The following is a 13424-nucleotide window of genomic DNA, read 5'->3' as shown; positions in this document are numbered from 1 at the left end:
AAATGTTGATTAGTATTTCATGTATTTGTTTTTTGAATAATTTTCTGTTGTCAGATTTTCTAATGTTATCCGTTAAAGAATTCCATAGCCGTGCACCAAATCGAGAAAATGAATTCTTTAGTTGATCAACACGTGAAGACACGATTCAATGAAATTTCTTTTTGTTTTGTTTTTTTTTGTTTTATTCCCCCGAGCCTTGTAGCCAAGCTAGAATTTTAATACATCGGAAATGGTCTATTAAAATAAGTATAACGTATGTTTTTCTTTTTTTTAGCTTAAATTGGCAAATAAATCAATGAATAAGTTTTGCCTGCGTTAGAGTAAGCATCCTGTAAATCAAGGGAACGCCATCATTATTTGTTCACATTTCTCCTTTCTCACGCTCCCTACTTTTCGCAAACTAGAAAAGATTGGGAAAAAATGATATTCTTTAACCTAATACTTGGCTCAGTAAGAAATTGCCAAAGGAAACTCTTCAAAATTAATTCTTCGTTAGTTTCAGACTATTGGGCTTAGTCTAATTACTCTTTTGACGTCACACCGGCCGCCCCGCCAGCCGGCTGATCATGATTCATCCCACACAGGGCCGATACGTGGAGTTTGTTATAATATATATATATATATATATATATATATATATATATATATATATATATATATATATATATATATATATATATTTAGCCCAGCCTAAAAGCGGAGCTCCAATTTTTTTCATAGCATTTAAATAAATCTGCTGAGCGTATGAACGTAACAACGTTACCACTTCCTCATTTTTTCTGCAGTTATATAGGAAGAATAGTGCTCATTAACACTACTCTCAAGTCGTTAAAGTTAACACTCTGCAATATCTATGCCCCTAATGGCCAGTCTGAACAACTAGAATTTATTCAAGAACTAAATTGGTGTCTAATTGACAAATCGGAACTTACCACTCTTATAGTTGGCGGTGACTGGAATTGTTCTTTGTCAAAGAAAGACAAAACGGGTGGTGCACCGTGGAAGGCAACCAATTATAGAAATCTTATACTAACAACCATGGAAATGCTTGATTTAGTTGATATCCAACGATCTAAATACCCCAAATTGCGTAAGTACTCGTATGAGTCCAAGTCGCTGGGTGTGAAATCAAGAATAGACTTCTTCTTGATCGCCAAAAATTTGGAGAAATATGTTAAAACTTGTGCAATTGTGCCAGCAATTGCACCAGATCATAAAGCGGTACAGATATCACTCTCGTGGCCTAAGGAAACTAGTCGAGGACCAGGCTTTTGGAAATTTAACAATACCTTGTTGACTGATGAGAGTTATGTGAATACAGTTCGCTCCGTTTATGCCCAAACTTGTGAACTTAGATCTCAAATCGAAGACAAACGTCTTTTTTGGGAGTTATTAAAAATGGAAATAAGAGCGGCGACGATCACATTTGCTAAAAGAAAGGCTCAAATGAATCATAATAAGGAAAATGAAATCAAGCGCCAGCTCGATGAACTAGACAATTTAATTTGTAACAACTTCCAACACCCGGATATAAATAACATATTGGAAAAGTATTCCAAACTTAAAAAGGATTTTGAGTTAATTTACGAACAAAAAGGAAAAGCAGCGATGTTTCGATCGAAATGCCGTTGGCTGGAGAACGGAGAACGCCCAACTAAATACTTTTTTAACTTAGAGAAAAGAAATCACAATAAAAAAATCGTTACTGAACTTATAACCGAGAATGAGAGCGCAATAAAGGATGAAAATCTAATTCTAGACAAAATTGAGTCCTTCTTTAAGGACCTCTATACGTCCAATATATCCTTTTCTGAAACAAAATACAACGGATTTATTGAAAATTTAAATATGCCGCGTCTTTCAGAGGATGATCGTGAGAAGTGCGAAGGCCTTTTAACTTATGAAGAATGTAAAAAATCGCTTGAAACCTTTCAAAATGAAAAATCTCCGGGAGAAGATGGATTCACAGTTGAATTTTACAAATGTTTCTTTGAACTATTGGGCACTGATCTTGTCGCAAGTTTAAATGCTGCTTACGAATTGGGCGAGCTCTCCATCTCGCAACGGAGAGGAGTAATTACTCTCCTTCCGAAAGAGGACGGTCCTTTGTCAGCGCTCTCCAACTGGAGGCCCATTACTCTACTAAATACTGATTACAAAATAGCATCCAAAGCAATCGCTAAAAGATTAGAAACAGTTCTCTCCAGCCTTGTACACACTGACCAAACTGGTTTTATAAAAGAACGATACATTGGCGAAAATATTAGACTTATTAATGACGTAATGGAACACACTAGAATCGAAAAAAAAGGAGGAATTCTAATTTCGCTTGACTTCAACAAAGCGTTTGACTCTTTAGAATGGCCGTTGATAACAAAAGTGTTAAATACTTTCAATTTTGGAACGAGCCTCAGAAAATGGGTAACAGTATTCTACTCCAACATCGAGAGTGCAGTGATCAACAATGGATTTGCAACAAATTGGTTTAAATTGTCCAAGGGGGTGAGGCAGGGCTGTCCTCTTTCCCCGTACCTATTGTACTGTCTGCGGAAATCTTGTCTAACAAAATTCGCCAGAGTAGAGATATCAAGGGAATAACGATCTTTGGAAATGAGATTAAAATAAGCCAATTCGCGGACGACACTAATCTTTTCTGCGATAATGTAACCTATGCAGAGAACTCTCTGAAAACTGTAAACGACTTTACAGACATCTCCGGGCTGCGTCTCAACACCAAAAAAACCAAGGCGATATGGCTGGGAAAATGGTCAGCAAATAAGTCGACGCCGTTAAATGTGAAGTGGTTGCGTTGCCCCGTTAAAGTTTTAGGCGTTTATATTTCATACGATGAAAAGAAAAATGACGAACATAATTTCATGTTAAAATTAAGGAAATTGCAAACAAAATTGGATATGTGGAAAGCTCGAGACTTAACTTTATTTGGTAGAGTTATGATCATCAAATCTTTAGGATTAGCCAAATTAATTTGTTCAATCTCCAACCTCAATGTACCTGATGAAATCATTCCCAATGTTAAGAAGAGATTATTTAACTTCATTTGGAAAAACAAGCGGGATAAAATAAAAAGGGAAAGTCTTTACCAGGATGTAACAGCAGGGGGAATTCGCATGGTCAATTTTGATGTGATGATTAAAGCTCTAAGGCTAGCCTGGATTCCGAGACTACTGTCAACAGAGACCCGAAACTGGAAAACAATTCCGGATCACTTCTTCAAAAAGTGCGGTGGCCTAAATCTTCTCTTAAGATGTAATTATGACCCAAAACGTTTACCCAAAATGCCAACTTTTTATAAGGATATCCTTACCTTTTTCAACGATCTGAAAGGCTTGTATAGTGGTGACGGATTTCAAGAACTGATCCTATTCAATAACAAAGACATTTTAATTGATGGAAAATCTTTTTATTATGATGAATGGCTAAAAGCAGGCATTCTTACAATTAAGGATCTGCTGAATGAAAATGGCGCTTTTCTTTCATTTCACGAGTTCAGTCAAAAATATTCTTGCCGTTCAAACTTCCTTCAACTCTACCAAGTTACTAGCGCTATACCCAGGCACCTATTGATCAAAGCTAGAAGCTGTGAACAGGCAATCACGGACAATTTGCGTATGGACGACACCTTTCAATTCCTGCTTAATGATAATACTCAATTAAACCTAAACAAAATAAAGGCAAAAGATTTTTACTGGTTGTTCATCAATGGCAGTCCCCGCTGTCATACTGGCCCGATGAAATGGAGCAGGTCTCTGTCAGTAAGTGACAACGATTGGCAAATAATTTTCAAATCATTGAAGACAATTTGTAAGGAGAATAAACTCAAGGAGTTCCATTTCAAATTCATACACAGAATCATTGTAACTAAGAAAGAATTACACAGATTTGGGATAAAAGATGACGATGAGTGCCTCTGTTGTGGTGACCCTGACTCTATTGATCATTCGTTTTTCCATTGTCACTTCACAAAGGTGTTTATAGCTAATGTAATTCAATGGTTCAATAACTCAAATAATTCACATTTCTCCCCCTCGATAGAAGAAACGCTATTAGGGATGCTTTCTAGCCAACATGGGAAAAAAGTTACCAGAAAATTCAATTATACCCTTTTATTCATGCGATATTATATTTATTCTCATAAGCTACATTCTCAAGCAATAACTCTTGAAGGTTTCAAAGATGATATCACTCTCAAATATCAAATAGAAAGCTTTTCATAACTTATATCCTAAATACTCGCTTTAAAGGATGCTCCTATCTATCAAAAATGTCCTACTCCGCGTACATTACATTATTAGAAATGCATTTACTAGATCTTTCTTTTTCTTTTCGCGTTGTAAACTGTAAAAACTGTAACATTTAGTCATTAGTATTTTCAAATGTATTGTAATATGTATCTTTCGTACTCTTGTTTTCCTTTTTTTTGTAACGTGTGTGGTGAAAATAAAGAAGCAAAGTATTAAAAAAAAAAAAATATATATATATATATATATATATATATATATATATATATATATATATTTTTAGTGCATATACAGCAAAAATTGTCTATCAACAATAACAACAACAATGTAATACAGAGGGCAAAATTACATACTCCTGATAGGTCGAGCGGCGAAAATACTCGCTCCAGATTGGTTGAGCACGCCAGTTCTGCATTTCGTTGGTTTCTTCATTTTGTGTCCAAAAAAAAAAAAGAGTTCTTTCAAGTTCTTTGTAGTTCGACTGTTTAAGCTGAGTTGTTTGTACCACAAATACATGGAAATCAAGTGCTGCAGCTAGAAAGAAAATTCCTAAACGTTAAGTTTTCGTGTCTTACAAGAAACAGCAAAATATCATTTGCGTCAAAGCTAAAAACTTGGATCGGATTGACATTTGTATAGCTGAGGAACTGAAATCAGTCATGGCGAACAAATGCTTTCACCTCCCTACTTCTTCTTACAACGAATGATAACCGAGCATAACAGTGTCCTTTTGATGGGAAAAAGGAGCAGGTCAAATTCAGTGGGAGCTGATCCACCGTTTCCTATTTTTATCGATCTATTTTCGCGGATTTTCAAGCGGTAGGAAGCTTCACAGCGCAGGTGAACAATAAATTTAAGCCTGACGTTAAGTTTTATCGTTGTTAGTTTACTCCTGAATTAAACTTATATTCACTCTTCATTGGATGTGTAAAATTTACAACTCAGTCAATATTGCTCCTACTGAAATCCAAATAAACGCCAAGAAAAGGAGAACACGGGGAAATCACTCAAGATTGGTTGCTTGGCACAGATCTTTAGTGTGTCAGTTACAACTGAATGAGGACCGTGCGGTGCGAACGAAACTGCCCCGAAACAAAATGTTCAAAAATTAGTTTCTCTACGAATATTTATCCTATCGAAGCGATTGAAGTATATTTTTAAAGCTTGAAACACGTAAAGTAAAGAAAAAACATTGGTTGTTGCTCAGAAACGCATTAGACTAGTAAACAGCGAGCAAGTTGCCTAAATTGCAATGGTAGGAGTTGCATTCAAGTTAACAGAGAAAGAAAAATTCACCGTCGTTTGCTCATGTTGTCCACAAATTCCTTAAATTAGGTCATTTCACGTTGTTGTTTTGCGGAGGACGGCAAAGAAATGTATCAAAATTTAATTGCGGAGTGATTGTTTTTGTTCAAATGTTGTCGCTACCGTCGTCGTTGCTTAGCAGGGTTTCCAGACTTATTTGGCGCTCGGATAAAAATGTTTGAAAAATCATAACTCAGTCAATATCGCTCCTACTAAAATAATTCTGGACCTTACAAAAATTTTAACACTTTAACGCTTGGTTGTAGAGCGAAATATCAGAGCGTTTTTTTAAAAAAACTTGTGCGTGTTTATACAGTCGAGGCGCATGAAGGCAGAGCGGCGCAAATGCAAATGCATGTACATGGCTCAAAAAAAAAATGTTCAAAAAATAATTTCTCTGCGAATATTGGTGGTATCACGGGTAAAATGTGTAAAGCTTGAAGCACATAACATAAAGAAAAAATATCGATTGTTGCCTGGAAGAAAGCATTTTTGTTTACAAATGATTTGTAAACGACCGTCGAATTACACGTCATGATAATATTTTTGGTGTACTGAGCAACTGAGCGACCCGGGGAAAATGTTTGGAAATTCAAAACTGTGTCAATTCTGCTACTGTAGCAATAATTCTAGTCTCTATATAAACGTTAACGAATGGAAAATATTGGAAAATAGTCTTTGGTGTTTGGAGGAATTATTTTAGAGCTTTTGAACTTACCTGCGAACACATGAGAGCCGTGTGGTGCCATGAAAACAACACCACCACGAAAAAATATTTTTCAAAACTGATTTATAATTTCTACACAAATATCGATGGTATCGAGAATCTACAGTGCGTCCTGCAATTGACGATTGAAGCATCTGTCAGTAAAGCCTTACATAAAGAAAAATTATCGATTGTTGCCTGGAAGAAAGCATGTTCGTTTACAAATGACCTGTAAACGGCCGTCGAATCACGTAAACATGATATTTTCTGCGAGAGCAAGGTAGCTCCCGGGGAAAAATGTTTGGAAATTCAAAACTGTGTCAATTCTGCTCCTATAGTAGTAGTTGTAGTATCTAAATAAACGTTAACAAATGGAGAATACTGGAAAATAGTCTTTGGCTTTTGGTACAATTATTTCAGAGCTTTTAAACTTACACGTGTGTGTTTACAAACGAGAGCCGTCCGGAGCGAATGAAAAAAAAAAAAAAACGATCATGAAACAAAATGTTCAAAAATTAATTTCTATACGAATATCAAAGGTATCAAGAATTTAATAAACGACTAAAGTATCTGTTTTAAGTTTGAAACACGTAGCACAATAAATTATGAATTTTTGCCTGATCTGTTTAAACGGCCGTCGGAATTACGTAAACGTGGTATTTTTTTGCGAGGCGGCAAGTTATTAATTAGCTCCCGGGGAAAAATGTTTGGAAATTCAAAACCGTGTCCATTCTGCTCCTAATTATTAATAATTCTAGTCTCTAAATAAACGTTAACAAAAGGAGAATACAGAAAAATACTCTTTGGTGTTTGGTAGAATTATTTAAGAACTTTGAAACTTGTGTGTGTTTACAACGTTTACAATCACATGAGAGTCGTGCGGTGCAAATGAAAAACACGGCCATGAAATATATTTTTCAAAAATTAACTTTTCCTCGAATATTAGTGATATCGAAACCGATTAAACTGTCTATGTAAAGCTATTTTAGAGTTCTGAAAGTTGCCATAACTGATCACAAACGGGTGATATAGACAAATGTGCGGCTTCTTTAAACTTACTTTTCCGCGGCCGGCCTGCTCTAACTTGCTATCTATAGCTCCCTTTCACGTTGAACTTAGCCTGTTCCAGGCTCCTAGAGAGACGCGCGAAGGAAAGGGCGAGGGGACGAAAACGAGGGGGACTGGGGGAGAGAAAAGGAAAAGTCAGAAAAGTCAGCTTCAGGTTTGTCATCCTTCGAAGCAATTGACGGGTGTTCAACCGGATAAAAAAACCTCCCCAGAAGTTGAACTTGAGCCAACATCGCAGTCGTGGTATCGATTAAGATCCGTGGGATATCCTCTGATGCTTCTCATATCAGTTGTCTCTCGCGAAATATAATTAACACGTCACGCTCATGTAAATGTGACAAATATGTTACGCATGTGCTTCACGTCCCATTCACTCCTTGATGAAGCATATAACTTGTTTCCTTTACGTAAATCCGTAAACGTGTTGTATGGTTGATGCTTTGTGCTTATATTCACCAGGTATGCATGCAACTATCACTTGTAAAACAAATCCCTAATACCTGCGTAAGCACTAGTTAAGTCTTTTAATGATCCTTCAGAAAACCGGATGGCGGATCGACGGCTGTTAAACAAAATCAATCCACGCAGAGTTTTACGGGTGCTGCTCTAGGTAAATAGTTTTTCCTTTCCGGTTTATGCCTGGTCAGTTGGCGGCAGAAGGGCACATTCGGCTTCATGTTCTTCGAGACTCGTGATTCCGGAATAGGCCAAATACACAGAATGTACGGTGTTCGTGTTCTTTTCAGACCTATTCTGGTTTTCGAAATTAACAGAATAGTATGCTGAAAACTGATAGCGGAATGAACGGAATACAGTCCGCTCAAAATAAGGGGAATTGTATTCCGTTTGGGAAGCTTTTCGTTTTAATGGAAAGACCTGGAATTGTATTCTGTAACTGATGTTCTGTGTATTATTCTGTGTATTCTGTCATAACTGAGCCCGGATAAAAATAGCCAGAATTGCTCCAATACTATCCACCCAAGTCAATTTGAGCAGAGAAAGCGAATTGCTGGAAGGCTGCTACGCCAATAAAAGAATGCCTTGTGTTAAATACTTATTTCACTAGACTAAATATAAGGCTTGTAAATATCAATGTGAGAGGAAAAACAAGAAATACTGCATTAAGTAGCAGGCACTACATAATCTTTATGAGTCGAGCTTGGGAGAATTCGCTCGGTAAGGAGGCCAGAGATGACGAAGTGGTGAGAGCACTCTTCCCCCACCAATGTGAGCTGTGTCCAATTCCTGGATTCACATTCATATGTGGAAAAAATTTAGGACCTTCCTAGGGTATATCCTAACTTCTGATTCATGAACGATACATTACAACAAGCCGAACTGAAGAGTCTCCCAAGCTTACTTGTCGTGTGGCAGTTATCGATCACTTCGCAAAGCTTAGCCCATCAGAGATTGTTTTGTAATAATTTATAAATATCACCAATGAAGATTAAATTTCGATCGAATTGATCATCGCGATCATTGGCAAAACCGATACCTAATGAATGATTTGTTTTTGTTCAAGCTGCGCCGCGATATTCCTTGTATAAAAAAAAATTAATTTTATTCATTAATTGACTTGTTTTCAAATTTCGCTTCAAATTACTGGAAATTGACATTTTGTCGTTGGGAAGGAGAGCAGCAAAGCTTTAAACAGTTTATCTTTGCTCAGTGGAGAGGATTGTGGTAATCTCCCCACATTGATCTCCTCGTTGCAGAACGGTATGAAAACTCATAGAAATTCTCTCCGGCAGGAACAAGACTGGTCTTATTACCAGTTGGTAAGTCAATTTTTGACCTTCTAAGTTTGGGAGAAAACTAAAGACACGTCCTGAGATAGGAAGTCTTTGTGAATAGTTGTTACGTGTCTAAAAGTTTGGGACGTCCAGCCTTGGTCTGAAAAATTATAAGCCTAATGTCTTAACATCATGATTGGAGACATGTCTTATAATATACGGGGTTTTGAGAATACAAGCGATCTCGCAAAAATAATCATAGATCTTAGAAGGCGGGTATGGCTTAGAATGCTTCCTAAATTTTGACAATGGGCAGTGAAAACTACTTGTTTTCGACTGAAAATTGGAAAGCAGTGTTAATATCCGCGCTGCGTGCAGCTCCTTTCCCACCGGTCATGATGACTTCAAGCACGGTCATGTTTCTTGCCAGTCAAATAACACTGAAATAAATGTAACTCTTAAACTAGTTGAAAACGCTGCTTTTTTATGACGAGTAGCAGAACCAAACCAGATCGCTGCAAATCTTTTTTTCTTTTACCCGCAGTTCAAAAGTATGAATTTCATAGTCACTTTCATCGCATCACCGCTATGCGGTATAGAACGAATTCATAAAATTGTAGACCATGGCACCAGTATCGCAGAGGTTATCAGGGTTCGAGTCTCCGGCGTTCAAGCCGAAGTTTCTCAAACAATACATTGGATACGTCTTGCTGAATCTAGCTCCAGGCTTTCATATGGAATTTTTTTACAGGCTGTCTTCGCTTTTTGCACTGGAAAGTTTTCTTCAGTTCGCAATATACCATTGGAAACGCTGTCTTGAGAGAGGTATCAGTATTTCTTGGGATATTTTTTTTTATTAGGACCAAAGGCAAAATCGTAAAAATGGCAAAAACAAGTTTCAGGTTTTGGAAAACATTTCGTAGTATGCAGTATATTTCGTTAATTTCATTTTCCGTTTTAAAGTCTTCTCGTCTAGCCAACGAGGCGGAATAAGCTAATGCATAGATCGCCCACCTTGATTTAGGTAAGTGCATATACATAATTCAAGTGTTTACACGCAACAAGGAAACAATCTGCCTATCACTTACGCTCAAATGATGGAAAATCATGTCAATCATTTGTTGATAAGTGTACGTTTTGCCGCCGCGGCTTCCGCCACTGTGGAATGCTTTACCTCTTGCGATAGGGAAATCTAGATCACTGTAGCATTTTAATCCTTCCTGGAAACTTATCTTTTTAAATTAGCTTTTGTTAGCTCGTAACGTATGTATTGGATTATAAACCGCCCTGGGGGCTTATTATTTCCCCAACATTTTTAAGAAGTGAGGACAATTTTAGAGAATAACAAAACAAAGGATAACAAGTTTATTTTGCTTCAACAAGACAAAACAAATTGCAAACGCTAACATGAGCAAGCCATAAACAACATTAACGTTCACTGACTACCGTATCTAAAACCAGTTTTGGAACACAACTGACGCTCCTCTGATACTTCACGCTGGGCTAGTACAGAAATGTGTTTTTGGTTTTTTGGATAGGAGGTTGGGTAGGCGCTTTTTAAGTTTATGGACTTTCAGGGTGGGTACTTTTCCGACGAGGGCGGTTAATCGAATAAATACGGTACGTTAATTTATCGTACTTTAGTTTCCATGCTGTGATGCGTCTTTGATCATTTTAAGTTAAAAGGCGCAATATGATATTAATAATTATTATTATATACCACTTATAAAGTGAATAGTACTTCTCGCTCGCGCTGATTGGCTAGCTCGGAGGTGATTTAAGCCAAGTGCAATTCACCTCCGAGCAACTAAAGAGAAACAAGATGGCTCTCCGTTCGCCACGGTTGCGTAAGAGGAAATTATTTCGATAAACGAGGCGGGTGTTAAAAAAAAAAAAAAGATTTCAACCACATATTCTAAGGCGAAAAATGAAAATACAATCCCTTGTTTACGAAAACTGCCCTGCACTAAAATTGCAATGAAAACAATGAGTCATCTAATATTTTTAAACACGGAGCGATCCTATAAAAGGGAAGGACATGCCCCCTTTGGAGCGGTTTGTTGGCTTCCAAACTGATCAGTATAATGGTGGATGACGTCGGTAACGGTCGAGGAAAAAAGAGAGAAGAACTATCGTTTGTGAAATCGAAGAGGGAATCGATTTATCAATAAAAATAAGCTAAACGCTAACTATATATCTTGTAAAGCACCAGAAATTAGCAAGATTAACGATAATAACGGAAATAATCAAGTTTCGTTGCCGCAATCGAAAGATTATACGAAACTTACCTCGAAATTCGAAATCCTTCTACCAAATACACAGTACAAAGATCGAAACCATTATAAACTGAAGCCTGCGAAAAACTGGACATCTGTATCCCTCCATCTGAACATGGCGATAACCAAAATGAGTCTGTGCTGTTCGCCAAAACTGGCAGGATTTTCAAAATTTAGCAGATGTTTTCCGCTAAACGGCCGCTCGAGTCGTCATGTCGGGTTCAAGTTTATTACCGCTTGTGTATCTATCGATCACGTACGTGAAAAATAACTCTACTAATCCGCTGGAAGTGGCAGCAATAAATTCTAAACTTCTATGCACAAGTCAAAAATAAAAACATCTAAACACATTTCGTACCTGATCATGCATATTTGAATAATTTGCTAATTCGAAAAATCAGCAAAGATATAAACAAAACACGACCCGATGTTGCTCTCATGTATCTTATGGATGAAATGATAATGGCAATGGTTCTCTCATCAGTATTAAAATTAGCCAGTACCAAATATATTCTAAGTTTTATTATTTACAGTAAGCAATAGAGAGGCTGGGTTCAAAAGGATTATCAGCTCCGTCGTCTTGCGTGCGATCGCTCGCCGCTTGAGACACTTCACTTTTCTCCTCCGTTTCCCGCTCCGTTGTTTCTTTTAGGCTTCGCTTCCGCGACTTTGTGTCTTTACTTATCTCTCCCCCACTAAACGACACAAAGGATTGAAGCGATTCCATCTCGGAAGCCGGTTTCAGAAGAACAACCCCTTTCGAGACAGACTTTGTTTACGAACTTTATCCTAATCATTTCGGAAATATCTCGAAAAGATAAGATTTTACCAGCCGATAAATGAATTTCCGATCTCAAAATAGACGGATAACTTAACTTTCTAAATTCTTCTCCTGTAGCCATTTTCGTTGGATTGATTTTGAACAAAATAATTCGAACTAAAACAGCTTTTCCGCCAACTCGTCACGTCCTTTCGAATTGAAGTTGCGGGAACTTGAACGTGCTAAAATAAGATTTTTGGTAATCAACCAATCCGATACGCGCGTTTTGGATATTTGATTGACAGTCTGAACGGTTCAGCCTGGTCTTATAGGATCGCTCCGTGTTTAAGCATGGTTTCAACAGCTAGACGAATTTCACAAAAAAAAAAACTGAAGAAGTGACACCGTGAGAACTAAACAATCGTCTCCAAAAGTTTTATTTGTCTGCTAGAAAGCGATAATTAAGCAACAATATTCTAAAAAGCAGTAAAATACAAGGCAGTATGTGGTATCTTTTTTTTTTCCAAATTGCGCTTTATTATCTCTGAAAAATGCATGGTTAACCCAAATTTCCTTTTTGTATACCAAAAGCACTTGCTAAGTTCTGCTTTCCCCGAATAGATTTAAACCGCGCAAAAATATCCACCACACATGGGAAATCCGAATATCACGAGATGCGCATAACGTGTGCGCAGTAACAATAGTAGTAGCTCAGAGCACTAATTGGGAACACTTTCCTGATCGAATTGAAATTTATAAGTATTGGTTTTTGAGGAGAGGGGAAAACTGGAGTACCGGGGAAAAACCTATTGGAGCAAGGACGAGAACCAGCAACAAACCAAAATGTTGTGACTGCTTTTCGAAAGAGAGAAAGAGACGTGTTCTTTCCTATGTGTCCACGAAAAATGTGTAAATTTTATACCCGAAAAGCCGTGCATGCCTTTATTTTCTACAACAAGAGGAATGAAAATAGACTCATTAATTAGGTTACGCACTTCCCAGGAAGGTGTTGAGTCTTATCGTTCACAGTTGATACCTTTTACGTGACAAAGATTTTTCAATCGAGCGTATACATTCGATATGATAAATTGATGAAAACGTACAGACATGAATGATATAGGCAAGACTTGAAAACGGGTCGGAGAAGTAAAGTATTTGTCATCAAATCTGACTACGAAATTACGTCACATGAAAATGAACAATTCATGACTTTTAAAGGACGTCGTGACAAGGGTATTAAAAAGTAGAGAACTGAGTCCGTAGTCCGTCATACTTTTCAGTGAAAGTACTGATTTAATGTTTATTTTAATTTGACAT

The 13424-nt window shown here is 37.2% G+C and overlaps 2 protein-coding genes across 2 annotated transcripts in view; both read left to right on the top strand.

Moving 5' to 3' along the window:
* The window catches only part of LOC146490100 (uncharacterized), a 176316-nt gene that overhangs the window by 24078 nt on the left and 138814 nt on the right, over positions 1 to 13424 (top strand). The gene's annotated exons all lie outside the window — the stretch shown is intronic.
* Positions 1 to 13424, top strand: part of LOC146490102 (uncharacterized) — a 179016-nt gene that overhangs the window by 51201 nt on the left and 114391 nt on the right. The gene's annotated exons all lie outside the window — the stretch shown is intronic.

The sequence above is a fragment of the Pavona decussata genome, unplaced genomic scaffold (assembly GCF_977016875.1).
Source record: "Pavona decussata unplaced genomic scaffold, jaPavDecu1.1 SCAFFOLD_1, whole genome shotgun sequence".
NCBI classification, from domain to species: domain Eukaryota; kingdom Metazoa; phylum Cnidaria; class Anthozoa; order Scleractinia; family Agariciidae; genus Pavona; species Pavona decussata.
The sequence above is the reverse complement of the archived record's forward strand: the minus strand, read 5'-3'. Positions and strand labels throughout refer to the sequence as shown.